This window comes from Sorex araneus, chromosome 2 (genome assembly GCF_027595985.1).
Source record: "Sorex araneus isolate mSorAra2 chromosome 2, mSorAra2.pri, whole genome shotgun sequence".
NCBI classification, from domain to species: domain Eukaryota; kingdom Metazoa; phylum Chordata; class Mammalia; order Eulipotyphla; family Soricidae; genus Sorex; species Sorex araneus.
Window position 1 is genome coordinate 79,850,918 of NC_073303.1, and position 21,415 is coordinate 79,872,332.

At 37.8% G+C, this 21,415-nt stretch overlaps 1 protein-coding gene across 1 annotated transcript in view; it reads left to right on the top strand.

Annotated features, from left to right (window-relative positions):
- CPA6 (carboxypeptidase A6) overlaps positions 1–21,415 on the top strand; it is a 252,777-nt gene that overhangs the window by 219,986 nt on the left and 11,376 nt on the right.

Below are 21,415 nucleotides of genomic sequence, written 5' to 3' on the forward strand. Positions count from 1 at the left end.
TAGATATAGAAAGATTGCACTCATCTATGGTATATAGAGTGGGAGACTAATACCCAAGAACTGTAGAAATAAGTACCAGGAGGTTGACTCCATGGCTTCGAGGCTGGCCTCACGTTCTGGGGAAAGGGCAACTCAGAGAAGCGATCACCAACTATAATGTAGTCGAAGGCCATGTGGGGGAAGGGAGTTGTGGGCTGAATGAGGGCTAGAGACTGAGCACAGTGGCCACTCAACACCTTTATTGCGGGCCGTAGAAGCTAAATAGAGAGAGAAAACAGAAGGGAATGCCCTGCCACAGTGGCAGGGTGGGGTGGGGGGGAGATGGGATTGGGGAGGGTGGGAGGGACGCTGGGTTTACGGGTGGTGGAGAATGGGCACTGGTGAAGGGATGGGTTCCCGAACTTTGTATGGGGGAAGTATAAGCACAAAAGTGTATAAATCTGTAACTGTACCCTCACGGTGATTCTCTAATTAAAAATAAATAAATTTTAAAAAATTTAAAAAAAAGTGCATGCCTCATTTCATTGACTGGAAGAGATCTGCATATATAAGCATACCCTGAGTCATCTGGGTGAGGGCACTGAACCATAACTGAGCAGGTAACACTAGCAGGTTAGACAGCTCTGCCTGTGTAAAGTGAGATGCTTGTTTATATCCAGTTACAATGGAGTGGTTGATTTCCCTTAGTGCTTTTATTCAGCTTGTTTCCTTCATACATAGTGCTTTCTTTGATTTCTTAGTTTCAACATCCGTCCAAGTAAAATTCCTTTGATTTTTTTTCCATTTGGGGATCAATTTTATTCTTCCTGCAAGTCAACGAAATGTACAAAAGATTATGTCGGATGTCAGCTGCAAAATGACCCTGATAGATAAGTGATCTGGAGCGATAGGCAGCCGTGCTGGTTGTCAGAGAGCAATGTTTCCAGAGTGAGTCCAGCTTATCTGACCACTTAATGCCCATCCCTTCCCAACTTTAAGCTTGTTCTAGAGGATGTTAATCTCACTGAGGGAAGGGGACTTTAAGACTCTTAGGTAAAGGATACTGAAGTAAGCAAAATTCTTGAGTGTATTATAAAATACACACTAGCAGTATAAATTATGCAAAAATTCTCAGGGCCATTGAAAGCACAATGGAGTCAATATTAAACTGATAAAAATAATGATTTCTTTATTTTAAACTGGCAAGCCTCACAGCTCAGATAGAGAAGGCAACACCAGGTGAAGGATGTTGGAAGGACCCATTCGGGTTGAAAGATGAGTGCCAAAAGTAGACTATAGACCAAACACGATGGCCACTCAATATCTCTATTGCAAACTACAATACCCAAAAGGAGAGAGAACAAAAAGGAATGCCCTGCCACAGAAGCAGGGTGGGGTAGTGGGTATGGAGTGTGGGTGGTGGGATACTGGGAACACTGGTGGAGGAGAACTGAAACAAACTGAAACTGAAACAAACAAAAAAGAACAAAACAAGTAAAAGTAACACTATAAACTAAGAATCAATATATGAATCAGGATGCTTCAAATAAAAAAATAAAAATAATAAAAATTTGAATGATCTTTTTTGTAATCACATGTTAATTCATTTTTGGTATTGATTATATCTGTATATTCTATATAATATATTGTTTTATTTATGATTAGTATTGTGGGTAAACATGTAAACATTTGTATGTGAAAAACATTATCTTGGTTTTTATTTATAACATTCATTCAATATTGTGATTATCTGTGTTGAAGGTATAATAATGACACTGAGGTAGGAACTAGAATAATCAAATATCTTGATAATGAAGCTTCATAAGATTTAATAACCAAATCGGCACAGTAAAACTTATAAAATAAAAATCTTAGTTTGATGTAGTCCCATTTGTTTATGTTTGCTTCCACTTGCATGGTCAGTGACCAAACATGATCACTGCTCAGTGTATGTGTTGCAAGCCATAATGCCCAAAAGTAGAGAGAGAGTATGGGGAAGATTGTCTGCCATGGAGGCAGGGGGAGGGTGGGGAAGGGGGTAATACCGGGGATATTGGTGGTGGGGAACGTGTACTGGTGGAGGGGTAGGTGTTTGATCTTTGTGTGATTGTAACCCAAACATGAAAGCTTGTAACTATCTCATGGTGATTCAACAAATTTTTAAAAAATATCTTAATAAGGGAGCCCTAAAATTTAACCTAGGGTAGCCATGAAATAGTACAGCAGGTTGGACACTTGCCTTGCACATGGGTATCCTGGGTTCTATACCCAGCACCCCATGTGGTACTCTAAGCCCACCATAAGTGATCCCTGAGCACAGAGCCATTAGTTAGCCTTGAGCACAGCTGGATGTGGCTTAACAAACAAAACTTAAATAAAATTTAACTTAGGTGCATGCGTATGTTAGTTTATCAGCTTAGTGTAGAACACCAAAGACTTCAGGATACCTAAGAACACAATGGGGGATTAGAAACAAAGTTCTGAATGAGGGAATCCAAAGAATCTATATTCCTAAATGTGCCTACAACACAGCATAGCCCAAATGATTTATTATGGGAGAGCACCAAAGATTTAAAATAGAATAATTTGACTTCAAGACTCTGATCATTAAAAACACACAAATTGCTATGAAGAGATTTCCTCTTAATTGCATGTGTTTCTCATCCTATTTGAACTTCTGAACAGGGGAGGAACCCACAACCAAGTGAAACAACAGAGAAACAACTCAAATTCCCACCCTCAAACCATAGCAATATCTTGCATCTATGACAATGTTTTAAGTTATTTTTTTAAAAGCTCTTAAAATGTCTTGTAAAATCTAATACATATTTGGGGGTGGGGCTATGTTTGGAGCTGCACCCAGTGGTGCTCATGGCTTACTCATTCCTCTGTACTCAGGGATCACTACTGGCGGAGCTCAGGAGACTATATCAGATGCCAGGGATCAAACCTGGATCATTGCAAGCAAAACAAGTACTCTACCCACTAAACTATCATTCCAGCCCTATACCAAAAATATTTTACGTAATTATATCACAGGTTATCAGGTGCATGACTGAGTTCACTGATTCTTTTATTCAACTATTGCACATTGAGCTGGTTATTGGAAAAACATTATAAAACATTAATAAAAAACTCAGCTTGTGATGCACTCTAAGAAGAAAGAGGTAACACTAGGAAAGTGATATAAAGTACAAAAGGTTAACTGTTTCAGAAAATACAGATTATTGCCCATTTTATTGACAATTGAGAGGTGAGAAGATAGGAAGAATGAATGACTGTGTAAAAAAACCCGAGTTCTAAATGTACATCACAGTTCTAACTGTACATATCCCTTTATTTTGGAAATATAGTAAATAAAGGTAAGTAACTACATGAGAAGAAATATTTGAGTAAACATAGCAGAGAACATTTTTATATCATTTTATATAGGAATCATCATTTACATCAGAACCACATTAATAACAAACTTATTTTAAGAATCCATAGAAAATATTTAAAAAAACCAAGACTAGAGCAATAGCATAGTGGGTAAGGTGCTTACCTTGTATGTAGCCAACCATTGTGATCACTGAGTACAGAGCCAGGAGTTTGCCCTAAGTACAGTTGGGTGTGGCCCAAAAACCACACCAAAAAAAGAGAGATTAAAATGAAGTCACAATCCATGAAAATAAGTAAACAAAATTAAATGGGTAACCTCCTATTAATTTGAAATGATATTCAAATAAAACTAGATAACATTTTGCTTATTAAGTTATCCCACAAAATATTAATTAAATTATATTAATATATTAGTTATTTTACAATATGAAAAACTAAGTGAAAACAATGGTAAATCAAGAATGGAATTTATCCCTAGGGACCTCAGAAAGCAATTTGACCAGACATCGGGAAATGTCATTTAGACTAAAACTCTTTTGTATGATAATCAAATGGTAATTATATGAAATTATACAGTTGTCAAAACTCAAAGAATGTGCAACATAAAGAAGGAGCCCCAGGTAAACTATTTACTTTGGATGTTAATAAAGAAGAGTTCATTGTAGGGTCAGTATATATACAGGGTGGGTTGAAGAGTAGATATGGGAACTCTGTGATGTCTGTTTATTTTTTCTGAAAATGTAAAGTGCATAAAAGATAATGAAATATATAATTAAAACAAAATCTAATTGTGTTCCAGAGCAATAAATACTGAAAACAGCAGTAACAATAACTTATTGTCCCATTCCAATTACAGAATAAACATATTTGAATAGTAACTTAAAGCTTCAGACAACACTGAGGATGAGTAGAATGCAATACTGCAATCACTGGAGGATTAGGTCAGTTTATTTGTGGGCTCTGTACCACTTGTTCATTAGCAGTGCATTGCCTATCCTATGGGAATGATGCTGGTGTATTCAAACCAAGTTGCTTCTGCTTCCCCATTATAGTTCTCTTTTTTCCCCATCATCTTATCCCTTTTATCGCATTCAGGACATAACATACTATACATGACACTCAATATCCCATTCACCAAGAAATTTTATACCAAGTGAATCCTATTTTGTTCTGTGTTAGAAACTGGGAAATGAAGACACATGCATGGAGTTTTTTTTTCATTCTGGTGCTTAAAAATCACTGCAGTCCAAGTTAGTTAGGAAAGGTATTTTAGTTTAAAAGTCAGCTCCACATGGATAAGCAAACAGAAATGCAGCTGAAGAAGAAAATTATAAACTGTCTCTTTGAGCTAAAGGAACATTCGAATGTAGCATACAAGCACAATATCGTAATATATTAACTGCACAATTTGTCAAATAACCAATGTGACTCCACTAAAACTGTCAAAATTTCCAAAGTGATGCAGACTTAAAGCTTCATAGAATATCATATATATTTAAATGGTAGAGTGATATTTAAACGGCAAAGGGATTTGTTTCAATATATGTAACTTGCAGGTGAAATTGGAAAAATACAGAAGACACACTATAATGAAAAGATACTGAAGAGAAGGAAGAGGATGGGTAAAGAAGAAAGAAAAAGGAGGAATAGAGGGAAAATAAAGGGGAAGTGAAATAAAATGTTATAAATACAATGGTAGAAATATACACATATGAACACACTGTATAGAGATGCAATGCAGTGGAGAAGTTAGAAAAGGGACAATTTCACTTGTTGAAGACAGAAAAGACTTTATAAAATAAAAGACTTTCCATAAAAAATAAATTTAGGGCAAAACAACAGATTTTAATTTTTTAAATATATTTGGCACAAGATAGGGGGGGAAAAAAACTGAGAAGAAATTAAATAGTGCAACGGTTTCAAAATCAAGATGGCATTCCCATTAGGGAAACAGTATAGTCCTTAAGGAAAAATTTCAGCAAGAAACAGAATAAGCTTTGTGAGGGTGGCAGGGGGACCTGTGTGTTTAGAACAAAGAATGCCTGGAAGGAGTGATGAGAAATGAGGCAGGAGACAACCCAAAATAGATAGTTCTAGCTAAGATTCTGTGCCTTGTTGAGCTCTATGGGATTTATTGTGGCGTGAGATTTAATGGAGTGAGGTTATATGTATATGGAGTATGTCACAGAGAACATCACAAAAGTCATAGTACACCTTTTAGACATACAGATTTCCACTGAAGATTTCAATAGATAATTATTTTTACATTAAAATAAATGCAAAATAAACACAAATACATAATGAAGTGGGCAATTCACATGAAATTTTAAGGTGAAACAAAGATTTAGAATAAGATATGGGCTTATAGTCTGTTTACTTTGCTTGTTAAGGATATGGGGTGGGACAATTAGAGAGAGAGAACAAAAGGGAATACCCTGCCACAGAGGCAGGGTGGGGTGGGGGGAGATGGGATTAGGGGGTGGGAGGGATGCTGGGTTTATTGGTGGTGGAGAATGGGCACTGGTGAAGGGATGGGTCCTCAAACATTGTATGAGGGAAACACGAGCACGAAAATGTATAAATCTGTAACTGTACCCTCACAGTGATTCACTAATTTAAAAATAAATAATTTTTTTAAAAAAAGGATATGGGGTGGGAGACAAACATTAGATAATGGGGAAATTTTGAAAGTGTTTAAAGCAAGAAGAAGATGACTTACCTCAGAGTATCATTTGAGCAGAATTGCCAACCACAAAAGGTTGTTAAACAAGACCATAATAAGGAGACTGGCAAAGATGGAGAGAAAAGGACCCATAATAGAGGGAGAAACAGCAGCATTCACTTAGGCTGCAGGGAGATGGAGAATTGCAAGGAAACTTGCAGGGTAAATGAAAGGCCAGGAGACTTATTTCTGGGTGGGTGACATCTACCACAATATGACATCTAGTAAAAAGGTGAGGAAAGCAGGAGGTTAATTCCTAGCAGTGGATTTGAAGTGCTTGTGAAAATTCAGGGCAAGAAGTGGAATGGGTAACTGGTCGTAAACTTAAAAGTATTGAAAAATGTATGGTCCCTCTAAAAGAATTTAATTCACAGGCCATAATAGAATAGAACAGGTAGCCAATAACAGAAAAATAGCACAAAATTTTCCAAATACTTAGAAAAGAAACATTGTACTTCTGTGGATAAATGTTCTCCAGAAGAATTAAAATAATTTTAACCAATATTCTTAGAAATTCATAGTGTTGAATACTTATTTTTTTTAAGACAAAGAATATTTACAACTCAATTATCTACACTTTCACCTTAAGAAGTTAGAAAATGCTGTCATGAAACAGGATTCAGTGGGAGAGCACCTGTCTTATCAGCATGAAGCTGTGAATTCCATCACCTGTCCCACCCCACATGCCAAGTATGGTGGCTGTCACCACCACTTATGACTCCTGGTGCTACCAAAAAAAAAAAAATGGAAAGGTGTATTATTTCTGCAATCCAGTGTATGCAACTTCAAATCATTATAGCAAAAGCAATATTAATGGATGAGGAAAACATGAATAAAATATAAAGAAAAGTAAAAGACAATTTTTTTAAGTTTGAAAATGAAAAGCACATGGATTCCCATTTAAGTAGAAAAAATGAAAGTAGAAAACTTGAAATAAAAAATGAACAAAACTGAAAACAGGAAAAACAATAGAGAAAAATCAATACAACCACAAGATTTCTCATACAGTTAAAAGTCAATAAAACTCAACAAGACTGTTAGAGTGAACAAGATAAATGAGAAAAGTTATCAGTATCAGAAATGAAATTGAAAATCTTATCATATTCCCCCCCAAGTGTTAGAAGGATCATGAGCAATTATATAAATTCAAAGACTTTTATTGAATTGACCTATTTCTTAAAAAACACAATTTACCAAAAATTACCCAAAATACTTGATAATTTGAAATAAAATAAAATTAAAATAACTTAATAATTTGAAGAACTGTTTCTATAAAGAAACAAATTTATTTTTAAAGAACCACATGCACATTTTAGAATAAAAATATGTAAAATTTAAACTTCCAAAACTTAGGGCCAGAAAGAGCAGGTAGGAAACTTGCCTTGCACACTACTGACCCTGGTTCCATCTCCAACAACACATATGGTTCCCTGAGCACCATGAAGAGTGCAGAGGCAGGAGCAAGCCTGGAGCATCACCGGGTGTGAACCCCCAAGTCAAAAGTAAATAAATTAATAAATCATGAAGTCTTTTTGTGTGTCACTCTGAAGTCTGTTGGTTTTTATCGTCAGAGTCATTTTTATTTAGCTTTTGGGTCACAGTCGGCGATGCTCAGGGTGGGCAGGGATCGAACCCGGGTCTCCCCCATGCAGGGCAATCGCCCTCCCCATTGTACTTCGAGTGTTTTAAGGAACACAATGAACAGGACTATAAAGCAAAGCCATTCGGGGAATTTTCTATTCGTGTCAGCTCCATAGCTCAGCGGATAGGGCGTCGCCTTGCACATGAACAACCAGGGTTCGATTCCTCCACCCCTCTCGAGAGCCTGGCAAGCTACCGAGAGCATCTCACCCCCACAGCAGAGTCTGGCAAGCTACCCGTTGCGCATTCGATATGCTAAAAGCAGTAACAACAAGCCTCCCAATGGAGACGTTACTGGTTGCCGTTCTGGCAAATCGATGAGCAATGGGATGACAGTGACAGTGACAGTCAGCTCCAGTTCATGGTAGCAGGGTCCTGTCTGAAACATAAAGAAACCTGGTGACCAAGGATCCAACGAACCTTGACCGAAACCAGTCTCTTGTGGCTGTGGAAGTTGCGCTGTAATAAAAAATTAAGAAATTAAATTCCTAAATATAACAAACTGGAGATAGCAGATCTATAAACTTGAAATAAGTAAGTGGTGTCTTATTACTGCTCTCCTCTTCCACATTTTCTATTTCTCAGATACCTTACACTTCCAAGTGGGGTTTCTTTTCTTTTTATAGAAGTTCCTTAAGTATTTCTTGGATAGGGCCAGAGCAATAGTGTAGCAGGTAGGACTGTACACTGATGACCTAGGTTCCATCTCAGCACCCCATATGATCCCCCAAGTGCGGCCAGGAGTGATTCCTGAGTGCAGATATTGGAATAAGCCCTGAGCACTGCTGGCCAACAACAACAACAAAGTATTTCTTTGGAGACCAATTAAGTGATGATGAATTCCTTTAACTTTTATTTGCCTGGAAAGCTTTTTATTCCTCCTTCAAATCTGAGTGAGAACCCAGCTTCATAGAGCATTCTTGCTTGGAAGTCTTTTGCATTTAGCACTTTCCATCCTGTCATTCCCTGTGGTCTATAGAATTTCTGTTGCAAAATCTGCTAACAGATGTATGTGTGCCTCTACTTTTCTCTTGCTTCTTTAGGATTCTCTCTTGATCTTTGGTGTATGCTGTTTTAATTACTTATCTTGATGTGTGTCGACATGGGTTCATTTTGTTTGGAATTCTTTGAGATCTCTAGGTACATTATTTCTTTCTCAGCTTGGGAGAATTCTTGACTATTATTTCTTCAAATAGTAATTATTGGGACTGGATATGTGGCTCAACAATAAAGTGCATGCCTTTGATCCCTGTCACCACACACAAAAAAATAATTATTCCCCTTCTATTTTTCTTCTCTTTCTGGCACCCTTGTGATTTAAATGCTATTCCTTCTGAGGCTGTTCTAATATAACCTGTCTGTTAATTTGATTATTTTAATTCATTCTTTTTACTGATCTTTTTGGAAGTTTCCACTATTTTATCTTTTAACTCACAATTATATTTTCTGTTATTTTTATTCCACTGTTGAGTGTCCTTTGTTGCCATTTTTAAACTTAGCTATTGTATTCTTCAGCTCTATTTCTGTTTGGGCTTTTCTCAAACGTCCTCTCATGCTTTCGCTTTGTTGGCATTCTCCACTGATCTTATTTCAGTAAGAATCAACTGATGTTTTTCTTCAGGTAGCGGAAGATGCTGTATGAATGAAACTTCATAGCTTTGTTATTTTAAGAGTTCTTTCCAGGCTGTTTGGAATCATCAGTGTGATTTCCACCAGTTTCCCATTATGTCTTATACTCAATAGAGGCCCGTGGGATGGGGATCAATAGTGACAGGCCCCCACTGTGACAATGGGTTCAGTTAGGCTGGGCAGAGATGAGTACCCAGGAGCCCATTTTTGCCAATATTAAAGGCACTTCAGCAGCAATCAGGGGGCTGAAATAATATGTGTGCATTCACAGTTGTGAGTCATAACACAGTTGCCAGTCACCTGGCAGGGACCAGAGGGTAAATGTCACTAGTGTGCTACAGCCACTGTGCTCCTGTGGACCTGAGGAGTGACTGGAGAGCCCACGTTAGCATGTGTTTAAGAGAAGGTGGAGGGCTCCTTTCCACTGATGACAGAATGGACACTTCAGAGATGACAGAATGCAAAACTCTGGTGATAGGCCGGCAAGGGAGTGCAACAGTTAATAAGGTTCCCTTGATAACTGGCTATGCTTTTGTGGGGTTGTAAGATACTTTCTGCCTGTGGGAGTGTGGCATGCTAACTAACAGCCAGAAGTGGGCTAATATGGGTTGTATTTGCGAGGAGAAAGTAGTTTTGGTAATTGTCTCTCTGCTTCCCACTTGGCTAGAGATGGATGGACCTCTCTTCAGGGGAGTGTTCTGACAGTCTGTTACTATGGAGAGTGAAATGTCATTCACCAGCATTCTGGCTGAAAGATTGCTGGAAGTGACCAAGATGGCTCCATAACTTTTTGCGCCCCATTAAAATATTCTAAGTGTTGTATTGCAGGATTAGAGTATCTGTTATTCAGCATATGCCCCTCACCCCATTTTCTTTTGTTATGGAGCTACACCTGGAGATTTTCAGGTATTACTCCTGACTCTGCACTCAGGGATCTCTCCTGACAGGGCTCAGGAGAACATATAGACTATCAAGGACCAAACCTGGATTGGTCAGTGCAATACAAGTGTACTAGTTACTGTACTATCTCCCCAACACTCCCACACACACCCATTATGAGGTAAGCTTCACACCCTAGAGATCTCTTCCCAGCTCATTGACCCTACAGTGACAATGCCTACAGCGACTGCAATATGATCTTAAGAGTAAGAATCATGATTTGTATCCAAATTCACAGAGGACAAAGGGTAAAGTACTAACTAGAGCCCAGCCTACAATGATTTTCGCCCCATTGCTGCTCCTAATACTCCTTTCCTATTTCTTCTTTAAAGACTACCATCTGCCTCTTTTACCATCCAGGAAAATGAGGACTCATTGAAGTAACAAATTTATTATATTTTTTAAGTAAAATCATATATACAACACTTGCCTTGCACATAACAGACCTGGGTTTGATCGTTCATCTCCCATATGGTCTCCCAAGCCCTGCCAGGAATGATCCCTGAGCACAGAGCCAGGAGTAAGCCCTCCGCACTTCTGGAGTGGCCCAAAACCCAAAAATAAAATAATATGTATCCATACATATTGTTTTGATTCATCTCTTTTGGTTTTTGGTTTACATGCAGTGGTGTTCCCAGCTAGGAACTCAAGGGTCACTCCCAGAAGTACTCAAGGGACTATGCAGTGCCAGGCATCAAACCCAGGGCTCATGCATGAAACGCATGCTCTCCAACAATTTGCACTACCTCCCTGACCAAAAACTCATGTTGTTTTACTTTCATCTATTATGATTCCCACCAATTCACTTTGCCATTACACTCTTCCCTTAGCTCCTAGCCCTGACTGTTCTCTCCCCCTCCTTCAGACTCCTGTGCATTTAGTCTGCACAGCACACTTCATAATTACATTAAACCCTCCATTGTCTTGTTCTCTCATTTCCTTAGACTGTGCATGTCTGCTCTCCTTTCTGATTTACGAGGTCTTTGTAGTGTCTTGCATCTCAATATTCAATCTAAAGTGGTGATATATCGTTCAGAGGTTGAATTTCTAAAGTGTTCAGAACAGAGATGTATGCTGTTTTATTTGATATGACTAAACTTTTCTCACTCTGGACTGCAGAGATGCGTTATATATTCAGCAGTTGTTCTGCATGTAAAGATAAGAAAGAGAATGGTTTTTCGCTCTTTCCCTTTTTTATTGTGTGAAGGGAACTTCTAAGTAGTGCTCAAGAGACCCAGAGCTCACTTCAGTGATTTTCAGCCAAACGGATGCAGTGCTGCTCTGGCCCTCTAGAGAGTGATTATGGGGAGCACCCCAGCGGGAGGTCTCCAGGGTCACAACCAGCAATGCACAGGGGATCATGTGATGGTAAGGAGCAAACCCTGGTCAGCACATACACATGTGTGTACAAGGAAAGAGAACTTTGCCTCAAATTGTGAAACAATAGATTGGCTTTCATAACCTAAGCAAAAACTAATAACCTTTATATTCCCACACTCCTAAAGCCTGAAAAGTGATGTTTGTGCTTTTGTTCCTTTCCCTACCTTTTGTTTTATCATTGTTTTCTGGGCACTAAGTACTGTTTTTTGGCCTTTACTTGGTTTCTTGAAATGCCACTTGAGCCTTCTACAATCTTCATCTTCAAGAGTACAATAGAACTTTCTGATCAGAATCTATATATCTGAGACAATACCTGGACAAGGTTCCAAATTATGTGTCCAGCATAATTAGTAACCACGCATAGACGTTGTGCCATAGTGTCATAAACAGTTCAGTATTATTTCCATGCTGTTTCTTTGCATTTCAGTAAAGACTGAAAAGTCCCCCTGAATGGCCATAAATAAAATTAGATTCATTTAGTGATTTACTATCTACCTGAATAAATTTATTTTTCATCCTATAGTCCCTGCTGGGCTAGAGCGATAGCACAGCGGGTAGGGCATATGCCTTGCACTTGGTCAACCTGGGTTTGATTCCTCCGTCCCTCTCAGAGAGCCCGGTAAGCCCCAAGAATATTTCGCCTGCACAGCCGATCCTGGCAAACTACCCGTGCCATATTCAATATGCAAAAAACAGTAATCAGTCTCACAATGGAGACGTTATTGGTGCCTACTCGGGCAAATCGATGAGAGTCCCAGCTATTTATGATTCAGATTTTGTATTTTAAGAAAAAGTTTAAAGGATATGAATTAGGCAAAAACTCAGAAAAACACTAGCAGAAATATTTTTAATTTGCTTCTACTTCTGAATCAATATGTAGTTTGTGGTAAATAACATTGGCAGAAAGCCAATCCATAAAAGATATCATAAAACATTACTGAATATGCCAGTCTAGGGGTCAGGAAAAAAATGTACAGGGATACAGAGCTTGCCTTGCAGATGGAACTGGTTATATCCCCAGGAACACACAGGGTATCCCAAACACTTCCAGGAGTAAACCCTGAACACAGTTGGCCCAAACCCAAAATATATGCATGTATATAGATACATACAGACGAACATGTATATATACATATATGACATTGTCTAGTGTGCACTCATGAAGCAGCATTAAGTCAAGGCATGATTCTTTTTAACATTCTACAGTTTAGCTTACACATGACAATTGTGAAGTCAAATACTTTTCTATTTATTATGTACCTATATTAATAAACACTGCTAAATCAAATAAAATAGGGAAATGGGCATGCTTGCAGTTTTAGGATAGAATACCAAATTTCATGACAAATGAAGGGGAGGGATATCACAGACCCAGAGTTGGAGAAGATGCTGAGATAAAGTGTCAGCTTAAGTAAACATTGAAAGATAAAAAAAAGATGTTTCAGATAGAGAATAGTATGTGCAAATTCCTAAGAATAAAGAGTATAGAAAGCTTGTAAAATACCAGTAGATAAGTTTTGTAAAGGTAGAAAATTGAAGGCAAACTGGTAGGAGCTAAAATTTCAAGTAGGTAGAACAAAAATAGACCATCAAGGACCATGTGCTACAAGCATCTAGTCAAAAGGAGGAACATGACCCTCTGAATTCCAGATGAAAACTGGATAACTTTGTTTTGTTTGTTTGTTTGTTTGTTTTATTATTTTATTTCCCTTTTTTTTATTCTCCATGAGATAGTTACAAAGTTCTCATGTTTGAGCTTCGGTCATACAATCATCAAACATCCATCCCCCACACCAGTGCACATTTTCCACCACCAAGCCTCCATTTCAATGCTTCCCCTGCCTGTGTGGCAGACAATTTACCCCATACTCTCCCTCTACTTTGGTTACTTTTGATATTTTGACAGAAAACTGGATAACTTTGGAACCATGATGGAGCCATGAGAGTATGTGAGGTTCTCAAGTTAAAAAATGCCAACCACAGTCTTATCTGTTGATAAATAATACAGAAATCACAGCTTTAACATGGAAAAAGACATACACAAGATAAACTACAATTCCCACCAGTACCAGATCCAAACATTTTGATCATAGAAACATTAGCAGATCATTGTTTAGGCATAGTAAAGATTTCAGAATGTTCGTTTATCAGGCAACCACCTCAGGATTTTATGCAGCTTAAAAATAGGATGAAATTTCTGTTTTTAGAAGATTACAATAACACTTTTAGAAGATTTAGTTCAAGGTTGGTCGTACTAAAGGCAGAGAACTCATCAATATAGAGGAATAATAGTGAAAGCCCAAACTTTGTTGGTAAAAGTCAGTATAAAAAATTTAGTCAACAATTAAGTATTTCATCTTCAATTGAATAAGGGATGAGAAAGAAGAAACATTCTAGAATTTTCCACCTAAACTTCTGACCACAATAACTAGCTTGATGAAAAAAGTTGTTTGAGACACACAGCAAAACGTTCATTTGGTGGTAGGAAAGATAAAGTCAGGTTCTTTTAGAGACACGGTGAGCTCTCAAAGCTTCTCAAGCAAACAGATGGAGATGTCCAAAAGACTCATCTATACATAAGTTTGAAGCTTGAGATAGAAATTATGGAGTTACTGACTTGCACCTGCCTACTCAAGAATATTGCTCTAGGAATAATCCCATTTCTATCACACCTCGTCTTTTGTTTGTGCTATCTTGGAGTGCCAGAGTTCAGACTTGGATCTTTTCTCTCTCTACATTCATTCTTCAGAGATTTCATCCCCTACCATATGACCATCACTCCCAAGTATATGTCTTTAACATAGACTGCTCCCCCAAAGAATAACAACTAGTATCTGGATAGCTAATGAACATCTCATATTAAAAAATTCCAAAACCAAATATGTGATCTTCATTCAATCAGACCAGCTCTTCAATTTATTATCAATTCAGTTGATGGTAACTTCATGCTTCCAGTTGAAGCCTAAAACCATAGAATATTTAACATCTCTCATATATTCTATAGCTAATCCATTTAGGAAACCCCATTGATTATTTATAATAGATTCAAGTTGCAATCACTCTTGACCAGCACTATTACTATCACGTCATCAATCCACCATCATTGTTCATCCTATTATTGCAGAAGACTTACAAATATTCTCATAATTTCTGCTCTTGCATTTTTCCCTCCCCAAGACCCACACATTCTCTCTACCTTCAGTCAGAATGAACCTTTTAAAATATAAATCAGGAGTCTGAGAAATAGTATAGTGGGCCCCACACTTGCCTTGCATGCAGCCAATCAGGGTTCAATCTCCAGTACCCCACAGGGTTCCCTGAGCCCGCTAGGAGTGTGATCCTGAACAGAGAACTAGGTGTAAGCACTGAGCCCCGCTGGGTGGGGCCTAACAATCAAAAAGTTAAAAAAAAAGATAAAACAAGATAAAATGTGAATTAGATTATGTCACTCCTCAGCTCAAAATGTCCTCACAGTTTACTAATCTAAAGTGCATAAAATGATTTATAAAACAGCACACGATGTGGGACCCTCTTGATTGTATTACTTCACTGATTTCTATTTTCCCTTCAACGTTTATCTCCAGCTACACTAACTAGACAAACTAAAGGGCTTCCTAGAAGCCTTTGCCCTGTTTGTTCTTTTTAACTCAAACACTCTTCCCCAGACTCTATGGTCAACTTCCTGTGTTCTTCAAATTTGCTTAAAAAATGGCTTCTAAGAGTAACATCATCATCTTTATTATTACAAATAATCACCTCTCCAATATTCCTTACCATTCCTATACTCCTCTGCTTTTTCCTTTTTTCTATTTTTTTTGTGGCACTTTTCCAGTATACAGTCAATTTATCAACTGTGTTTATTGTATGTACTGTCTGCCCTCATCGTTTCTACTAAAATAAAAATTCTAGAAAGCAAAAAAATTGGGAGATTTTTACTGATATATCCCCACATTTGGTGCACATGGCATTGCATAGTAAATATTTGTTGAATAAATGATTCAACATTTAAGTCTAATTGAAGAAGTCACATTTATTAAAGAGAATGATCACTAAAGAAAATGGACTAACAGCAGATTTACTGATACTCTTTATTTTAAGGGATTGATATAGGAAAAGAGACCCATAAAGAAAACTAAGAAGTAAAAGAAACAGTGTTTGGAAGAAAAAATACAAGAGTACAGTGAGCCAAAGCCAAAAATAAGAATATTTTTAACAGGAGGTCAAATTATGTGAAAAGATCAAGTACAACATGCCCCCGATCTCTCCTGAAACCTTGTCTTTTTCCTGCCTTGCTAGCCATCTGTCTTTTTTTTTGTGGTTCTGTCCATCATCCACCTCTTGCTCTCTGCATCTTTTTTTAAATTTTATTTTTATTGACTCACCATGAAAATAGTTACAAAGCTTTCAGGTTAAGTCTCAGTCATACAATGATCAAATACCCATCCATTCACCAGTACATATGTTCCACCACCAAGAACCCCAGTATGCCCCCCATCCCACCCCCTACCCTGCCTGTGTGGCAGAAGATTTTCACTTTACTATCTATTTACTTTGATTACATTCAATTTTTTGACAGAAGACCCACTATTATTATTATTTTTTTTTTTTTGCTTTTTGGGTCACACCCAGCAATGCACAGGGGTTACTCCTGGTTCTACACTCAGGAATTACCCCTGGCGGTGCTCAGGGGACCATATGGGATGCTGGGATTCGAACCTGGGTCAGCCTGGGTCGGCCGAGTGCAAGGCAAGCGCCCTACCCGCTGTGCTATTGCTCCAGCCCCAACCCACTATTATTATTTAGAATTTTCCCCAAATCAGACCTGCCGAAAAGACATCATTAGATAATTTGTTTTCTATTGCTGATAATAAAGAGCATATAGGTATTGGATTTCTGGAATTTTAGTAATTAAGTCTAGAGGGATTTCTGCCAGAAGTCACTGGGTTCCGAGATTGGTTTTTGTGCCTCTGGGATCATGGCTGTTCAGGAGCAGAGGAGCTGTCCTTGGGCAGCCACTCAGGGTCTCGTCTGGGTGGGGAGCAGGGCTAGTTCCACCCCCCATCTCGAGATTTCCCACACACCCCATCACTGCAAGCTCGTACCTCTGTCCAATAGGCTCTGAAAGATGGCGGTCACCATGCTGCTGCTGAGGGGAGGCTCTCTGCATCTTCCTCAAAACCTTTCTGCTGTAATTTTCCCTTTTTGGTTGTACAGATCTCTCCACTCAGTATTCAGAAGAAAGCTCACCAGAACACAATTGCAGTTTATATGCTATCCAGGAGGGGTTTTTTTTGGGGGGGGAGAGGTGTTTGTTTGTTTGTCAGGGGGTGAGGGATGGTGCATACCAGCAATGCTCAGGGCTTACTCCTAGTTCTGTGTTCAAGGATCACCCAAGGCAGTGCTTGGTAGACCATAGGGGATACCAGGGAAAAGGGGATGGAACCCCGGTTAGTGGCATGCAAGGCAAGTGTCCTACCTGCTGTACTCTCTAGATAGTACAGGAGGAAATTCATTTAATTTTGACTTGTTCAAATTCGTCTTCATAAAGCTATCACTAGGTTTTGTGGAAGCAAAAAGGAATTGAATTTGCATGCATAGGAGTTTTGGAACTAACTCCTCACCTATGCACAAGGATTTGTCAGTGTTTCTCTTTCCTTCTAAAATGGTTCTTATTTATTAAAGTTCTTATTTGTTTTTTTTTTTTTGGTTAAAGTTCTTAGTTTTTGCAAATAAAAGATATTTATCATCTAAACGCATATTTGACATTATTAAACCATCAGGCTAATTTAAAGATAATTTGTTTTGCTATTATACCCTCTGTTGTTAATTCACAGTCTCACACAAAGCAGATAAGTGAAGAAGACTCTAATTGTAGATATGTAGTTGGGGAACATAAGCAAGATATTCCCTACCTACATCTTCACCTACTGCCATAATTTTTTTCCATTTCATTGAAGGAAAAATATGGCAGGCTGTTTTTAATGCTAAATATTCATCCCTCCTTTTATTATTCAATCTTAAAAGAAAGATCATTAAATTTGTTATTTTCTTTTGTGGGGGAGAAGCATCTAAAAAAGACAATACTTTTATTTGGTTTCTGTTTGGAAGAATTGACAAAATTATCATAAATCTTAAGTGGAAAAATAAATAGACCCTTGAAAGTGACTTAAAGTGTGACAGAGAAAAGTTGTGGGGCCAGAGCAATAGCACAGTGGGTAGGGTGTTTGCCTTACACCCAGTTGACCTGGTCTCCCAAGCATCACCAGGAGTAATTCCTGAGTGCTGAGCCAGGAATAACTCCTGAGCATTTCCGGGTGTGGATCCCCCCCACAAAAGCAAACAAAGAAAAAGTTGTGAGGGAAATTTGTGTTGTCTGGGGGCTGGAGTGATAGCACAGTGGGTAGGGCGTTTGCTTTACACATGGCCGACCCGGGTTCGATTTCCAGCATCTCATATGGTCCCCCAGAACGGCCAGGAGTAATACCTGAGTGTAAAGTCAGGAGTAACCCCTGTGTATCGCTGGTTGTGACCCAAAAAGCAAAAAAAAAAAAAAAAAAAGTCTTGTCTGAAAATCAAAACTACTTTAATACAGCCTTAGGCAATATGGTAACAATATGTAAATAGACAGAGATCTGCAGAACAGGTCAGAAAATTCCAGGAGCGATTCATCAATGCAATAGTCTTTAATCAGTACTTTCCCTCTATTCTCCAAACGTAGACTAGCACTTTTACTTGGTATAAGTGAATAGATTATTTGGGAGGATCTGCTAACATTTATCACCATTAATTTATATGGGAACATTTTTGAGCATTACCAAACTCAAAAATAGCCTACCAATCATACCAAAAAAAAAAAAATGTTCTAGAGGCCAAAGAGATAATATGATGGATAGGGTGTTTGTCTTTCACACAGCCCTTCTGGGTTCTACTCCCAGCACCCTGAGCAACACCAGGAGTGATTCCGGAGTACTGAGCCAGAGGTAACTCTTAAACCCCAAGTTTAGCCAGGTATAGCCCCCAAACCAAAATAATAATAACAAAAGAACAGTCTACATTTAGATAGTGGGAAACGTATATAACCAAAGTATATTTTGAATCAGTAGGAAAAGATGATAAAATATTTCATAAATTATGTGAACAGAACTGACTACCCAAATATCAAAATTTGAAAATTTGTTTAAAAATATAGTTAAAAAATTATATAGATGGAGGGATAGGTGTCTGATCATTATATGATTGAAACTCAAACATGAAAGCTTTGTAACCATATCTCACAGTGATTCAATAAAAAAATTATATAAAAATCAAATTACAAAATCCTAAGAAAATCTGTAACATATCTATTGTCTTTAAGAATAGTGAAACTACCTTAACAAAAATAGGAAACCCAAAATCCATTTAAAATGAAAAGACATAATGATTACATAAGTTATAAAGTGCCAAAATTATCCAAGTTTCCACAGGGAAATCAGAAGCTGAAAGATAAAACTCATTATAGATGTCAAATATCTTAACATAGCACTAATTTTGTAAATAGATAAGGCAAAAATACAGCTCAAGAGCGCTAAGGCTACAACTAAATAATTCAGAGAAAAGTCCATTCAAAATAAACATATGAATCAAAACTAAAACATACTTGCAATAGAAAGGCAAATAAAATGTTTGCCATCAAACTCAAAATGTAGGGTATTTCTGGTAGAGATTAAAGAGAAATACAACTCATATACTCCTTGTGGATGTATAAATAGTAGCAATGTTACTATTACATAATGAGGCAAAAAAATAAACAAGAATAAAAATAAATCCTTTTCAAACGTTAAGTTTATAAAATGTGGATTTAACACCGAGAGTGAATACATATATGTATTTAATTTTTGTTAGGGCGCCATGACTTGCAAATTATGGTATTTAATTTTTATTAAGGCATCATGATTTACAAATTTGCACGATTAGTTTATCTTTAACCTCTACTATTATAAGCAAAAAAGAGAAAGAAATTTAAATGCTGATATGTTCAGGTTATGTATCCTACAATATCTATTGTAGAATTTTTTTCATCTGTGAAATGCATTGTTGTTTTTGTCAATCTGGTAATAAGGTTCTAATTTCTTATATTGTAGTACTATTCATAACAGCAAACAAAAAATTGAACAGAATTCCCTAGGTAAATTATGAGGCTAAATTTTCTTATAGTCACAATAGACTACAATTTAAAAGAATTAATTGGACACACAAATGAATCTTGGACCTGAAAAAACTGTGGCAGAGATAGCCTGGGACTTTGCAATAGGCCCTCTCCGCCGGGCTGCTCCAGACGGGGCCAGGTGTTGTCCCTCTGCCTGCCCTCTAAAAGCTCTGGTGGGCGCCACTTTCTAGAAAACCAGCAAGAAGCTCCAGGTACAAGAAGCAGCGACAGCAAATCCCAAATCTCGAGGGACAGGGGAGGAGTTGGTTTTTCCTCCTTCCCCCCGACCCCAATGGGACACAAAGATGATGCTACATCCGCCCACAGTCTACTTAAGCTCCCACTCGGCCACAATCCAGAGACACACAAACAAATCTTAGGCCCAAGCAACTTCCTGCAGTGATTTCTTCAGACCCTAATTATTAAAATTTTAGAATTCCTAGAGCATGCAGCCGCTCTCTCAGCCACGCAGCATTATATTATATCTATAACAAGCGTAAACACATTGTCTAGCATTGCATTTTCGGCAGGTATAAGGGTAGGACTGGTCTCGAAATATCGAAGATAACTAAAGTAGATAAAGAATATTTTGCAAATTATCTGCCCGCACTGGCAGGGGGAGGTATGGAACGGGGGTGGGGGGGGGGAATACTGGGATTTTGGTGGTGGAAAATGTGCACTGGTGAAGGGATGAAATTTTTGTTACTGTACCTCATGGTTAATTAATACAAAAATAAATAAATAAAAATAAAGAATTAATTACATCAATGTGAAAGGAATTTCACAATGTATCACTGAAGGAAAAAAACAAGGACCAGAAACTATGATTATGAACAACTTATTACCAAAATAACTTCTACATATGCATATATATAGCTGTATAACTATATAAAATCCATATATGAAATGGATATATAAACATGCGAGGTTATAAACTGTGCTAAGAGCTAGTCCTGGTTGTCAACATACATTATTTTAAGGTGGCTGTGAGCAACATAAATTAAAAACAAAATTTTTAAAAGAAGTTTGGAGCCAGAGAGTTAGTACGCAGATAAGGTTCTTGCCTTGCATGCAGCTAACTTGGGTTTAATCCTTGATACCACATATGGTTTCCTACGCCCTGAGAATAGAGCCAGCAGTTAGATCTGGACATTGCTGGAATATACCCTCAAACAGAACAACAACCACAAGAAGAGAAAGAAAGAAAGACAGAAAGAAAGAAAGAAAGAAAGAAAGAAAGAAAGAAAGAAGAAAGAAAGAAAGAAAGAAAGAAAAGAAAGGAAGGAAGGAAGGAAGGAAGGAAGGAAGGAAGGAAGGAAGGAAGAAGGAAGGAAGGAAGGAAGGAAGGAAGGAAGGAAGGAAGAAGAAGAAAGAAAGAAAGAAAGAAAGAAAAGAAGAAAGAAAGAAAGAAAGAAAAGAAAGAAAGAAAGAAAGAAAGAAAGGAGGGAGGGAGAGAGGGAGGGAGAGAAGGAAGGGAGGGAAAGAAGGAAGGAAAGAAGGACAGAAGGAAAGAAAGAAGGAAAGAAGGAAAGGAAGGGAGGGAAAGAAGGACAGAAGGA